Below are 15,953 nucleotides of genomic sequence, written 5' to 3' on the forward strand. Positions count from 1 at the left end.
TAGTTTCCCGTGTCACGTTTCCTCAATGACATCCCAATCGTTTTATTATTATTATTATTTTTTGTGACTTTACTTATTATCATTTCTCATTTTCTACTCCCGACACACACACACACACACACACACACACACACACACACACACACACACACACACACACACACACACACACACACACATTAAACACTTGACTAGTTATTAAGTTCTGTAATTAATCGATAAGTAATAAAAAATAACTGGTTTATTAATGAACGGTGGAGAGAGAGAGAGAGAGAGAGAGAGAGAGAGAGAGAGAGAGAGAGAGAGAGAGAGAGAGAGAATCCCCACCCACATCATCTATTACAACAATAACAGCAACAACATAACAGGCACCACCGCAACACTCACTGCCATTACCCATTATCATCCGCCACAACCATCATCACCATCACTATCATTACCACTAAGAGCACCAACAACAACAACTACAATTATTACTATCCATCACCAACAACAATAACTACTACTACTACTACTACTACTACTACTACTACTAATAATAATAATAATAATAATAATAATAATAATAATAATAATAATAATAATAATAATAATGCAACGACTATAGAAATGCAATAACAGCAAGAATTTTATTTCCTTGGTTAAGAAAATTCAACTCGTGGGGAAAAAAAAAAGAAACAAAAAACGAAAAATATTATATACCTTGCTGAGAGTAAGAAAATAACCCTTGAGGGATCAGAAATATGAAGGGAAAGAAGAAAAAACTGGGAATGGAAAAGAGAAGGAAGAGGAGGAAGAGAGGGAGAGAGAAGAGGAGAGAAGAAGAAAAAAATGAATGAGGAGGAAGCAAGATTAGAGAGTAATGCAATAATAATAATAGCAATATATGAGAGACATGAGGAAGAGAAGAAGACAAATTAACGATAGGAAGAAAGATCAGTAAATAAAGCAATAATAATAATAATAACAATAAATAGGAGAAAGGAGGAAAGGAAAGATCACCATCACGCCTGCCTTTCACCACCACCACCACCACCACCACCATTCACAACCATCAAGTTTCACGCGTTTCACATAAATACGTGGAACACTTGCATTTTCATCTTTTCCCTTCCAGTCAAGCAGAAAGTGATGATGATAGCTGGAGGAGGAGGAGGAGGGGAGGAAGGAGGAAAAAGAAGAAGAAGAAGAAGAAGAAGAAGAAGAAGAAGAAGAAAAAGAAGAAGAAGAAGAGGAGGAGGAGGAAGAGAGAGAAGAGGAGGAGGAGGAGATGTTTGCGGTGGAGATGATGATGATGATGATGATAAAAATTAAGTGACTGATACAAGTAAGACATAATGACTCTCTCTCTCTCTCTCTCTCGTAGGATTTTTTTTTTTTTTTAGGAGAAAGGAAATAACGGAGGAGGTGAAGGAGGTTGAAGGAACAAGGAGAGAGGAAGGTAGAAAAAGAAGGAAGATGAGGAAACGGAGGAAGGATGACAAGGGAGGCAGGAGAAGGACGTGCGAAGGAGAGGGATAAAAAAAAAAAAAAAAAAAAAAAAGAATCCGTGGAAGAGCAAAAAAATATACACGATTAAGAAGGAAGGTAGAAATGAAAAGATAAATATAATAATGATCTCAAGTTACATGATACAGAGAGAGAGAGAGAGAGAGAGAGAGAGATAGAGAGAGAGAGAGAGAGAGAGAGAGAGAGAGAGAGAGAAAGGGGGCGCATAGGGAGACATTTAACACCTCTATGCACTAGTAATTCTTCACAACGGTGTGTGTGTGTGTGTGTGTGTGTGTGCCCCGTGACTCATCAACATAAACAATAACACACACACACACACACACACACACACACACATACTGTAGTTATTATGGACGCGTGACACAGGGATTGCAGTTCTCTCTCTCTCTCTCTCTCTCTCTCTCTCTCTCTCTCTCTCTCTCTCTCGTGACGTAACCGCTCCCCAAACCACCTCAACACACCCCTTCAGGTCGTCTTAATGGGCTTGTTGGTCTATTACGAGACTTGTGCATTCGTAATGACGTTAGGTAAGCGTCTGTGTGTGTGTGTGTGTGTGTGTGTGTGTGTGTGTGTGTGTGTGTTTTAATGAGCTGTGTTTGTTGCGGTTCTTTTCAAGATTGTTAATTTGTTGTGTTGACAATTCATTATTATTATTACTACTGTCTTTATTATTATCCACCATCATCATCATCCTTAGTTGCTTTTTTTAAGGTAGGGGAGCCAGGCCAAGGGCAACACCAAACTACACACACACACACACACACAAAAAAAAAAAAAAAAAAAAAAAAAAATATATGCCTAAAGAATTACCAACTTTTGCTTGATTAAGAAATGACTTGATACTCCCCTATTCAGCCATAAATACTAACCCTCGATCTTTTAAAATAGTAATATAGTAAGTCTTTGAAGCAAAAAAATAGTAACTAGTAATAACAATGTGAAGATGCCATTTATTACTACTACTATTACTACTATTACTACTATATACTACTACTACTACTATATACTACTACTACAACTACTATATACTACTACTACAACTACTACTGTAACACAAAACATATGATCAGCCGTGCATACAACATACGCTCAAGGCCGTCCATACACAGGCCATTATATTTTAGTCACACACACACACACACACACACACACACACACACACACGAGGACGGATGGATACGAGGAAATCTCATACTCATAAACTCCAGCTGATAATTTCGTGTGTGTGTGTGTGTGTGTGTGTGTGTTAACTCTGCTGAGCTTGGCGTAACGTAACATCCACTGGCGCACTTAACCTCTATCGCCAGCACCGTCACATCCTCCTCCTCCTCCTCCTATTTTCTGTCCCCATTTCCTATTACGTACCTATTACAAACGATTATTTATATATACTGAGGGAAAATGAAAGAATGAGACCGAAAGGAAACGAAGGTAAAAGGAAGAAACCAGGAAAGGTATGAGGCAAACGAGCTATGACGGAGGGAAAGAAGGAAAAAAAATCAAAGAAAAAGATGGAAGAATTAAAATATATATGTTCAGTGTATACTCAGCTTCCATGAACAGGTCAGAGGGAGGATTTTACTAAGAACAAAAGCCAATCACATTTAACAGAAGTCTTGACAAAAGCCAATCAAGTTTAACAGAAGTCTTGATAATCCCTTCTTAGAAAAGACTATTACGTTAAAAAGGGGAACATATCGAAAAGCATACCATTTCTTTACCATCTTGAACATTTGAAAGTAAAGAAAATAAGAAACAAGCAAGGTCAGTAATTCTTCCCTCCATTCGTCTAAGATCACTGATAAGGCAGGGAATGACACGTGCACATTCCAGACTAAGGGCCATATTCTTAAACGTTTCAGGACTCACACACCCACATTTGATAAGGCTTTCGTAGGAGTTGTGGGTATTTCCATGGGTAAATTTATGACCATGGTGGTAATATGACAAAGCCCCTGTACCATGAACGTGAATAAAACACTCATGGGAACCTTTCTGATAACCTTTGTGACATTTGGAAATATTGGTTGTGAGAGGAGGGAATGTCTGAGAATACCACCCTAACCATTACAGCAAGTTTGTAAGCTCCCCAACCAAACACAAAATACCATGAACATTCCTTGTATAGTGTTTGGCGTTGATATAAAAAGAAAGAAACAATAGAAAACCACACAGGGAATCTCTTAAGTGTCTGGTATTGAGTAGAGATAACGGATCATTTTGGTGAATATGATTTGGTTTAGGCGCTTACAGTGATTCTGTGTTAGACTGTCGAACTGGCTCTAAGGACTGCTTTCTTCACTGCACATCAAGATAGTTTTTCGGCAGGCATATAATTTGGACTGTAAGGAACAACAAAGGAGCACTCATGACCTACACCACCTTCCATTCTTTCACCGCAGGCAGTACTAACAACAATTCTAAACATCCTCTATCTCTCCCTCCCTCACTTCCTCTTCCTTCTCACGCTCCCGACTCCGTACGCATTTCTTATTCGAGTTCAAACTGGTCCAAACCTTCTTGGTCCAAGCATATTTAGAATTCTCCTCCACATGATTATATTCCTATTTTTTTCTCCATGTTCCCCAAAGACCAATTATATCTCCTCGTTATAATTGTTTTCCCAACCCTTCACCATGGCTATCAGGTTCATTAGCGGTAGTTGGTGATAATCACACTCTGAACAATCTGCTTTTTCCTCTATTTACTGATCCCTCCTCCTCTCTCCGATTCACTACGCACTGATGCCGAATTTCACTCACTCTCCTTAGTTTCTCCTTGGGCAAACAATATTAAGTAATTATCAACTATGTGATTATATTTTCCCTTCCCGATTTATTTCCTCTTCCTTTTCACTCAGGCTTGCTTCTCGTCCCCCCTTTTTTTGTTATTCTTATCGTCAACATTGTCATCATCACACTTTTGTTTAACTTTCTACTTTTCCATATGCAAACACATGGAATGACCGCGCAGCCTAACAACTCGGTCCAAGCAGCTCTGGAGGTGTGTCGTGGAGCCGTGCACGCCTCTCCCAGCCTCCTAATTAATACCTTCATGCCACTAAGAACCTGCCGGCCTCCACGGGGACATGTGCACGAGCTGACCACTGCATCACGAAGCTCAACACCAGGTAATGGGTAGATCCCCCATCCCCGCCATGTTATATACACGTATGAACAAACTACTAAACTTTGACCACCTAGTTCGTGTGGTCTGCGGTCTCTACACGCGGTTCCTCGAGGACTGACACTCGATATAGGGCGACTCGACCCCACGTCCCTCCCCTTTGTGGATTAATGAAGTGACTAATTAATTTCGACCACCTACGTAGAGTCGTCTATACTGTCTTTATGGGGAAGTTCCCAAGTTAATGCAGCGCAGCGTTGCCAGAGTATCGTATCCACCATTGTATTTACCGTTTTTAGACACACAACTATAGCAAAAAGACACTAATAATTAAACCTTTCAATGGTAACTATAAATAAATGTAGTTACTGGAGTGGAGTTGACAGTTTTAGGGTCGGAAATCGGAAGACATAAGAGGCTGAGTACGACAATCTGACAACGTTGATACGGGGCCATACTCTTTAACATATACTTGACAATACTTTCGTAAGAGTTTTGGGCCTTTTCATAGGACCCTGGTGGCAGTTTGACCTTTCTTCTGTACCACGAACGTGAAAAACACCCAAGAAAACCCGATAAATCTACTTTTCGACCTTTGAAAATAATTAATGAGAGTATCGAAAGCGTCTCAGAAAACGGACTATACAATCTCTTCCTTTTTCCTTTTCACAACTTTTTTTTTCTTTTCACTCGTCTCGTTCCCTTTTAAATCACCCTACTAACGGTTTCAGGGGCCGTGTTCCCGTTTTTCGCAAATAAAACTTTAACAAAGCGTCGGACAAGGGTGTTATTTTGGCAGTGGATATTTGAGACCCCGACCTAATGGGCAAAAATATGATTTGGTCACATGTGGATAATGAAGCACTTAAAAGAGTAAGTTTAGGGTAAACTTGGCTAAAAGTTAAAGGCACTGTGAGCGAGGCTAGCCCCGCCAACGACAAAGGTGTAGCTGGGTGGTTGGGTGGGAATGATTGTGTGAGGAAGGAAAGGTTGGGTATGGGGGAGGTTGGTGAACCAACAAGGGATGAAACCAGAAACTACTGCTCGCTTACATACATGCAGCATGTACTACCAATAGTCACATTTTCCATGTAAAGGATAAGTAATTTCCTTCAAGTAAAACGGTTTCTCCCCAACTGATAGTCCATATAAGGAACATCCATATTTACAGTAGATTAAATATTGCTACGGTGTGTGTGTGTGTGTGTGTGTGTGTGTGTGTGAAGCAGTAAGACATAATTGCTGGTTGGATGGATGATTACTCATACGTCAGAGCTAAACGTCACATCGATGTCACGAGAAGATGAGCGGGGCCGGGCTAGCCTCGCTCACAGTGCCTTTAACTTTTAGCCAAGTTTACCCTAAATTTACTCTTATAAGTGCTTCATTATCCACATGTGACACCAAATCACATTTTTGCCCATTAGGTCGGGGTCTCAACATCTACTACCAAAATAACATCCTTGTCCGACGCTTTGTTAAAGTTTTATTTTCGAAAAACAGGGGAACACAGCCCCTGAAACCGTTAGTAGGCTGTTACCAACCTTCAAAATCTGAGTTTCATGCCCACTACAAACAAAAACACTTCCCATTTTCTTTTCGCCTCCTTTGATTACCTCCCCTTCCCACTTCCTACAACACTCCTTTTCTCCACTCATTTAATCTTCTCTCCTTCCCTCTTCCTCCTCACACACCGTCCTTGCTGTTACGTTAAAACACTCCTCTTCCTCTTCTCATCGTATCAAGTATTCTCTCGTCTTCTTCCTTTGATTCTCTCTCATATCCAGTTCCTCCTTCCTCACCAAGCTGATCTGTTAGGTCACCCATTCCTTGTCCTGTCAACTCATTCAATCATCTCTCCTTCCCTCTTCTTCCTCCCACATCCACTCTGAATGTTACGTTAAAACACTCCCCCTCCTCTTCCTCCACTTTATCTAATATTCTCTTCTCCCCTCTTCTCCACTCGCTTCAAATGTTACGTTCGTACTGAAAAAACACGCCGTGACTTTTCGTTCCATCCACCGAGCGATTTTCATTATGGCCCAGGAGACGACAAAGAAAGGGCATTGGCGTAAGTGTGTCAGCGTAAATGTGTTCCCTTTCGTGTCAGGTCAAAGGGTCGCGCACGTGTCAAGCTGTTTTGTCACCTCGTCAAGCTCAGGATTCTCTACTCTCAAACGTTTTGGGCTCCGGATATGACTTCATTTGAGAGCTACCGAGAAGATCCGCCAGGTTGTTAAGTGTTTTATTTGAGAGGCAAAGAAAAAATACGTCGGGTTCTTAAGTGTTTTATTTGAGAGGCAAAGAAAAAATACGTCGGGTTCTAAAGTGAGTTGTATTTGAGAGACAGAGCAGATACGTCGGGTTCTAAAGTGTTTTATTTGACAGGCAAAGAAAAATAATTCGGGTTCTAAAGTGAGTTGTATATGAGAGAGAGAAGATACGTCGGGTTCTTAAGAGTTTTATTTGACAGGAAAATAAAAAATACGTTGGGTTCTAAAGTGAGTTGTATTTGAGAGAGAGAGAGAGAGAGAGAGAGAGAGAGAGAGAGAGAGAGAGAGAGAGAGAGAGAGAGAGAGAGAGAGAGAGAGAGAGAGAGAGAGAGATACGTCGGGTTTTTGTGTTTTATTTGAGAGGCAAAGAAAAAAAATACGTCGGGTTCTGGAGTGAGTTGTATTTGAGAGACAGAGAAGATACGTCGGGTTCTAAGCGTTTTTTTCCCGTTCGTGGAGCAGAAACCTTACCGAACTACCACCAGGGTCATGAAACCACCCATGGGGATCACTACTTCTACGAGTCATTTGAAATATATGCACTAAGGTGTTGAAACATTTGAGTATATGGGGGACTCCATTACTCGGTGACCGGCTACTAACAGACCCACAAAATAACGTAGCTTGGTGAGGGAGGGAGAGAGATAATCAGAGGAGGTGAAGAGACTATGAGAAGTGTTTGCGTTTGTAGTGGGAATGAAACACAAATTTTGAAGGTTATTTACTGCCTGGAGTGCTTTAAGGAGGCGACGAGAAGGGTTAACAGTTAAAAGAAAAGAAGAAAGTTGCGAAGAGTAAAGGGAAGGATTATATTAACTCAAAAACCTACACGCAATGCTATAAATGTGTGTGTAATTGGATCGGTAGGGCACTGCACAGACCCAAACTGGTTCGCTTGCCTGTGAAGAAATGTTTGAAGACTATTCGTCCCCATGTGGTAGTGCTCTGTGGTTGTTATATGATTCTCTCTCTCTCTCTCTCTCTCTCTCTCTCTCTCTCTCTCTCTCTCTCTCTCTCTCTCTCTCTCTCTCTCTCATTTAAATATCAAATAGAATAAACTCGCTCATGTGAATAAGCAAATAAGAAAAAAAAAGGTACGGTTGAATAATTTACTTCATTTATCTACATGACTAAGCAAATCAATGAATAAATAAGCGAATGAATGAGTGAATGAATTAATGATACCATAAACAAATGAATAATACGGCTAACATGTTAATACTGGTGTGGCGAAGAAAAAATTAATGGACAGCTGTATTTGCATTCCTTTCCTACGTAACATAATATATCCAACGTTACCAGATTGTCACACTCAGCATGTTGTATTTGACGACTTTGCCGATATCTGACCCAAAACTATCGCTCCCATACAGATAACATATATTTATAGTTTAGCAGCTAACACATTTCAAGTTTAGCACATTAGTATTCATGGCCTGTCGTTATGGCGGTGTCGTTTATCGTTAAAATCGGTAATTACTGATGTTTTTTTGCAATACTTATGGGTCAGAAACCAGAAAATACAATGTGCTGAGTATGTAAGTCCTTTATTATTATTACTGAAGGATGGTTAAATAATGAACTGGGTTTTGGCATGAGTTCAAACAAGAGTGGTAACAGCCTAACAAGTAAAGATGATCTGGTCACGCTTGAAAATATCCTCCTCATGAAATCTGCGCTCCGCTCTATAATAGTCGGTATTCTTAAAGACGCTTCTGACTCAAATCAATTATTTCTAAAGGCAAAATGAGAGGTTAAATGCATTCTCACGGGTGTTTCTTTACATTGATTGTGCAGAGAATTCGTCGAACTACTACCTGGGCCATAAAACTACTACTGGAAATGCCCATAACTCCTACGAAAACCTTGTCAAATGAATGTGTTTGGGCGCCGAAATGTTTACTAAGAATATGGCCTTCTGTCCGCCTCTCGCCACACGTGCGCGCAGCCGTCTCGCTCTGTCTAACTATATCGCGTGTCTTGTAACGTCTTGTAACAAATGTCTTACACGCTACGTCGATCTTGTAACGCGCAGACATACACTAGAGGTCATTTTCGGTGTGTGTGTGTGTGTGTGTGTGTGTGTGTGTGTGTGATCAAGTGAAAAAAAATGTTATGTACTGGGGATCTTATGGTGTTGATATCCTTTTTTAAATGGAAATGATAAATGTTACTCCATCCTTCATTCCTCCTAACATCCTTCCATTCCCCACAGCCCTCCCACTACACTGTCCTATCTCCTCTATCTATTGTGTGAGTACGATCTCTTTGACGGACCTCCATCCCTGCCTTAACCCTACCATTGTTCTCTCCCCTCCACAGACTGCAGCATCCCTTCATCTCTTCTCACTGTTCCTCTCTCCCTCCTTGTTCGACATCTCTCCTCTATTATACAGTGTCAATATTCCCTCCATCTGTATATACCTCCCTCTATTTACTGTTCTTCTCTCCTTTCTAACATCCCTTTACTATTCAACAAGGTCACTAGCTCCGCTATCCTTTCTCTCGGTTCTGGCATCCTTCCACTAGCCTACAATGTCACTTTCCCCTCCTCTCTTTTCACTATTCCTCCCTCCCTCGTTCGACATCTCTCCTCTATTATACAGTGTCAATATCCCCTCCATCTGTATACACCTCCTCTATATACTGTTCTTCTCTCCTTTCTAACATCCCTTTACTATTCAACAAGGTCACTAGCTCCTCTATCCTTTCTCTCGGTTCTGGCATTCTTCCACTATTCTACAATGTCACTTTCCCCTCCATCATTTTATACCTCCCTCTGTTTAATGATTTCTCCCATCTTCTGAAATCTCTCCACAATTTTACACTGTCAGTATCCCCTCCATCATTCTCTACCGTCCTCTGTTCTCCATTCCTCCTCCACCTCACGACACGAACCCTCCCTCCCTCACCCTCAACCTTTAGTTCCTCCCGCCCTTCCTGCCTCCACACCGCCCGCCCCTCCCTCACCCCTTTCCTCCTGGCACTGAACACTTTCCCTCCAAGTATGACTACGTACACAAAAACCAGTGTTGTCAGAGGAACCAGAGTCATAAAAAAGCATGGCAAGCACTGTACACACGACTGCCCTACATGTCCCTCCGCCAACGCAAGGATCAATGCCGACTTCTTTGCCTTCACCACACCACCACATGTACTAACATATTTATTTCTGATTGTAATATAAAATCCGAACTTCGCACCATCTACTACTCACTTCAGGCAACAAAAAAGTATGTCTATCACTCAGCAACCTTATACAAATTAGACAAATCAATACCACTCCCACGTTCAAGGCCTTAGAATGGTTGACAGTTGAGTGTGGTCATGGGCATACATTCTCAAGAGCTGTAAGGCCGCAGGATAGAGGACAAGCAGCCTACAGAAAGCATAACACGGCATGCAGATACGGCACCAACACCCAGTGATGCCATTTTAGCGGATTTTCCGCTAAATCTGGCGGAATTGCATGTTATCTAGCGGGAAAAATCTTAAAATTTACAAGAGTAACTGGCGGATTTTCAAGTCCAATCTAGCGGCAAATTTTTTGAGCTTCACCTATCATCTGGCGGATTTTTCAGGTCATCCTAGCGGATTTATAAATTTTGAGTTGGCAACACTGCCAACACCAAGGCTGGGGCCCACACGTGTTGAGACAGGCCATGAATGCTGATGTGCTAAACAGTGTCATCTTTGCATCCCTCACAGTATACCATGAGTTGTGTTCGTGTTGCTTGCCTGTCCTTGACTATCCTCACCAAGAACAATACCCACAACTTTTACACACACCTTTTACGCCTTAGCAGTGGTGGCTTGGGGATTTTTTAGGGGAGGCTTAGTGCCAGAGGGAGTGGGGGGATTTTCAACTCCATTGATAGACGTTGCTGATACCTCTCACATCTTCCTGGCAACTAACAAATCAATGTCTTTCACACCTTCACAAGTACTGAAAAAACAACTCTGATTTGTTTCACAACAATCCTGTTGCCTCAACTGTGACTGTGAGCTGTGGCCAAACTTGAAAAAGTGGGGACATGTCCAACTGAGCCAAAGTATGTGCTGGCCACTCAACAACAACAGACAGCTACTGTAAATGTAATTATAATAAATATATGCATAAATAAATCTTAGTAAACATTTAGCCTACATGCATTTTTGCTAGTTAAAACTGAGAGACAAAGCAACAGGGCAAGTGCATCAGTTACTTTGTTCTAAAATCAGCAAAACCATTTCTGGACTCACAACTAACAAAAATAAATTATTGCCAGGGCCTTAAAATGAAGCCGGGCTTTTCAGCAGCACTCAAAGTTTGAACTTGTTAAATGAAAAGTCTGAATGAAGGCCCTCCAGGATGTCCTGCACCCTACTGCCGCCTGATGCTGGTCAAAATAATGACTGTTGGTGCCTTCCATTGCACATGCCCATCACTTGTGACACTCATTAGGATGTTATCAAAAGACACCGTCATACATAATACATGCGACTGCTGTTATCATCATTCATAAACTATCATGCATAAATGAACAGTGACACCACTTATGGCACAGCAAATCAACAATGTGTACATATATATATATATATATATATATATATATATATATATATATATATATATATATATATATATATATATATATATATATATATATATATATATATATATATATATATATATATATATATATATATATATATATATATATATATATTAAGTTTTACCTCAAGCAACACTCAATAACTGAACTACCCTCACATTTTTCCAATTCCATATCTAGTGCTATCCAGTCTTTTCCTAAAATGATTAATATCCTTTGCACACATGACACTGTGTGTGTCTGTGCATATGTGTGTGTATGTGTGTGTGTGTGTGTGTGTGTGTGTGTGTGTGATCAGATGTGTGCTCACTTGCTAAATAAAATGAATAAAAATGTTTCTCTAGCCTAAACCCTTATTCTATTAGTTAATTATTATAACAGAGAGAGAGAGAGAGAGAGAGAGAGAGAGAGAGAGAGAGAGAGAGAGAGAGAGAGAGAGAGAGAGAGAGAGAGAGAGAGAGAGAGAGAGAGAGAGAGAGAGAGAGAATATGAATATACATAGCAGGGTTGGTTTGATTTAAATCAAATTATTTAAATCGTGATTTAAATTGATTTAAATCAGAGTAAAAAAAATCATGATTTAAATCAAATTACTTTTTATAATGCAAAGTAACATGATTATGTATAATTTCTCGTTAATATGATCCACATTTGACAACTTATAAATAGACAAGTTGGCAATTTATTATCTTTAAGTGAAAAATTCATCTTGGGTAGTGTATATTAAACTATGGTTTCTTCTAACATTGGGGGCTTCGTGGTGCAGTGGTTAGCACACTCGGCTCACAACCAAAACAGCCCGGGTTCGATTCCCAGGCGGAGTGGAAAAATTTGGGCGGCTTTTCCGATACCCTACACCCCTGTCCACCCAGTAGTGAATGGGTACCAGATATTAATCTGGGGTTGTGTCCCGTCTCCTGGGATCTGTTCCCTTCTCCTACAATTCCTTCCCCTTTTGTTTCTCTCCGGCATATGACCACAGATGTTGGGCCAACTAAACGAAACTTCCCAACTTTTCATTTAACATTGGCAAAGTTTAATACAAGAAAATGGCCTCATAAGACAGAAACAAATAATCAGTGGAAACAAACAGGGATTTTGGCCAAGCAAGAGCAGCAGGGAAGAATGGTTTGTAAGAAGTGTCAGCTGTCATTACCTGAGCCATAACACTTTGGGGTCCACTGCATCCTTGTGATTGAAACAAAAACATGAAAGGGGTACAATCAGGAACAATTCCACATCCACTCCTTTTGCTCATGAGAAAACGGAGTAAGCCAAACAGTTCTCCTTCGCTGATGCAAGGAACAGACCTGACTGAACTGCTTCAGGTCAGTTTATAAGTCATTGAGGCTTACTGTGTATATAATAGTATTACCTCCCACTGTCTCATTCCACGGAAAAAATCACTCTGTGGCAAAACCTTTACCTCCAGCCCTTTTATTGTGGCATGATGGAGTGGGCAGCAGTGTAATAAATTTGTGTGTGTGCATGAAGCATCAGTGTACACACTTGGCACTGCACCAGCTATTGTGTGCATATCAAGATAATCAAGATAATTTGTTGGCTATATGCATATTATCAATACTATATTTCAACATAAAAAATTGACTAGGTACAACCACCATCTCTTACTGAATAACTCTGCTAAATGTTATATCACTGAACTATAAGAAAAATAAGAAAAAAAACATTCAATAGAAATATTCAGATTTTCATGATTCATGTGTCATGACAGTCTGAGTTAAATTGGCATCCCACTAGACATTTTCTCAACCTGCTTGCCAGGTGCCATGCATTTGCTGGAAGGGTGATCAATCTCAGGAGTGGTTTGTGCTTGCAGCTTGGAAGCAGCTCATCAGATGACCAGCAAGTGGCTCCGATATAAACAAGAAAAATGGCCACTTTTGACCACTGTATTTCTCTGGAACTTTCCAAAAAGTGTACCTCTCAGTGACACGTGTGGAATCTATAAATTCATCATTAGTTACAACAACTTGACTTGAAATATTTGTGGTTGGTTTAGTTATTGGTTGTTGCATGCGATGATTCTTAAAGTCGGACAAACAATTAGGTTTTTGAGTGAGCCGTTACTGGTCATTTGCTCGCCAAGAAATGCTCAGCGCTCAGCAAGCAGCTTGCAAGACTAAAATTCCAAGGTGACACTATCTTGAGTTGCTGTGCTTAAGCTCAAGGGAGATTATCTGTTAAGCCTAAATACTTAACCACCAATATAAGTTTTAAGTCAGTATATCCGATACTTTACATTAATGTTTAAAGAATATACGAATAGAAAAATCTTAGTATAATTATAATTATTAGACAGAAATGAGAAACACATCAATGAGTTATTTGTGACAAAAATGGTTACCAGTGATGATAAATTTGTTAAAATCTATTAGAAAATATAACAACAACCACCAGAGTGCATTGGGTGTAATTCTTTAGTATTACTGAAATGCTGGAGCACTGTGTACTCAGCCTTTGGGTTTCCTATGTAGTTTACTTTATGAATGGATCATGGGGCACCACATTGCATGGAATCATGGTGGTGAGTCAGGCAAGACAACATGAAGTGGGTAGCTAAGTTGGTATTCCTGAGGAGTGATCACAATCAAAACATTGGTGTAAAGGAACGTTTCCTAAACACACGCTACTCTCCACTGCTCTGCAGTCTTTCTTTTCTTTTTTTTTCTTTTTTACCTAATGAGTCAGATCTCCAAGAATGGTGACTGATAATACAAGATATGTATATGTCACAATCAACGTGAGAAGGACACCATTCTAGACCCACTTCTCACCAACAGCTGTTTTTGACTGTCATCAAAGACCAGCTGAGAATTATTCATCATCTGCTTTTTAATCCTTATATTTTATCTTTATATTTGGGTTGTATTGGATTATGTTACACATTCACCGAATGTTCATAAATTAACTTGAGGGTGCTCATCAGAGGGCCCATTGCACTGAAGGTAATTTAAAGTTATATAAGGTAAGGTGACAGGTATCACAGGTAAAAGACTAGGTAATGATTAAGAACAAGGATGTGCCTCTATTTTCAAAACTTTCCAAAATTCTTTCACACAAACTAAATAACAAGGATAAAACCAAATAATAGAAAACAACATAACTTTTTAGGTCAATAGGGGTGAAGCCCTTGACAAGTTATGTTTGAACACCTGTGTTATACAGGCCCTAAGGGACACTGAATAAAAGCATACCATAGGGATACTAAATAACAAGTGAGTAAATATTTGTAATCCCCTTATGGAGGGGCAATTCCCCTTAGACATTCAAAGTTTACTGGTTCCAGTTAACTTCTAAAGATTTGGTGTTTGAATGAAAAAACTTCAGGAAAAATATTAAAACAGTAGAACCCCTTGTTCTTAACAATAACCATTGATACTCTGATACTGTTTTAATGGTATGCATGGCCAGTGGGTGGTTGTTTCAGTGGTATGCATGGGGATGGTTGTGTCAGTGATACACATGGGCAGTGGGTGTTCTCAGTGGTATACCTGGCTAGGGGGTGGATGAGTCAGTGGTATGCATGGGGGTGGTTGGGTCAGTGGTATGCAAGGTCAAGTGGGTGTTGGGTAAGTGTTGGCACCCTCACACTGAAGCCCCTGGCCCCTACCCTACCCCGAGACAGGTGGACAGACTGGTGGCCGGGAAGCCTTAAAACACACACACACACACTGGGGAGCGAGGAGACACAGCCACACAAAACATTTCCCGACTTTAAACCAACGCGTCACTGCCCTACTAAAGGCCACAGCTGTACCGCTAGTCTGGGGGCATGGAGGTGTGTACTGCCGTCTTGAAACACCGCGAAGACAGGAAAATAAAGGAACAAAACATGGAGAAAAAAAAAAAGGTCACATCAACAAAACAACAATTGACACCACGGACTTGACAGCAGTGACCCCGCATGTTCCGTTGACCTCTCTCCCTGGGGGCTCCACGTACATGCAAGGACCTAATGTTATGTGCAGGGGTATGAAGGGTGATCTTAGGCGGCTGTTGTTACCTGCTGGGGGTCGCCGGTGGGGTCTAGGAGTCAGGAAACACAGTACAAGCGGAGGGGAGGTCGGCCATGGCCCTCCCTCGCCTGGTCCTCCATAACTTGACGCATCGCTCGCTGACACAGTTGCCGGACCTCGGTTTTATTTGCCTCATACAGTACTTATTCACTTGCTATTTACCATTTTCCTCGATTAAATAGGAAGATAATAGTACTCTGGAATGATATGTGGAAACTAATGTGTCTCTGTGTCTATTTGGCCCTGTTTGATCGGTTTTATTTGCCTCATACAGTACTTATCCACTTGCTATATACCGTTTTTCTCGATTAAATAGGAAGGTAATAGTACTCTGGAATGATATGTGGAAAACTAGTGTCTCTGTGTCTATTTGTCCCTGTTTGATCGGTTTTATTTGCCTCATACAG

General features: G+C 40.6%; 1 protein-coding gene across 3 annotated transcripts in view; it reads right to left on the reverse strand.

Annotated features, from left to right (window-relative positions):
• LOC127008084 (MICAL-like protein 1) overlaps positions 1 to 15,652 on the reverse strand; it is a 49,020-nt gene extending 33,368 nt beyond the window's left edge. For all 3 annotated transcript variants that reach the window (XR_007760771.1, XM_050879649.1, XM_050879646.1), the window contains exon 1: positions 15,534 to 15,652. The gene's annotated coding sequence lies outside the window, so the exon portion shown is untranslated. The remainder of the gene's footprint in view (positions 1 to 15,533) is intronic.
• Between the last annotated feature and the right edge of the window lie 301 nt (positions 15,653 to 15,953).

The sequence above is a fragment of the Eriocheir sinensis genome, chromosome 37 (assembly GCF_024679095.1).
Source record: "Eriocheir sinensis breed Jianghai 21 chromosome 37, ASM2467909v1, whole genome shotgun sequence".
Taxonomy (NCBI): Eukaryota; Metazoa; Arthropoda; class Malacostraca; order Decapoda; family Varunidae; genus Eriocheir; species Eriocheir sinensis.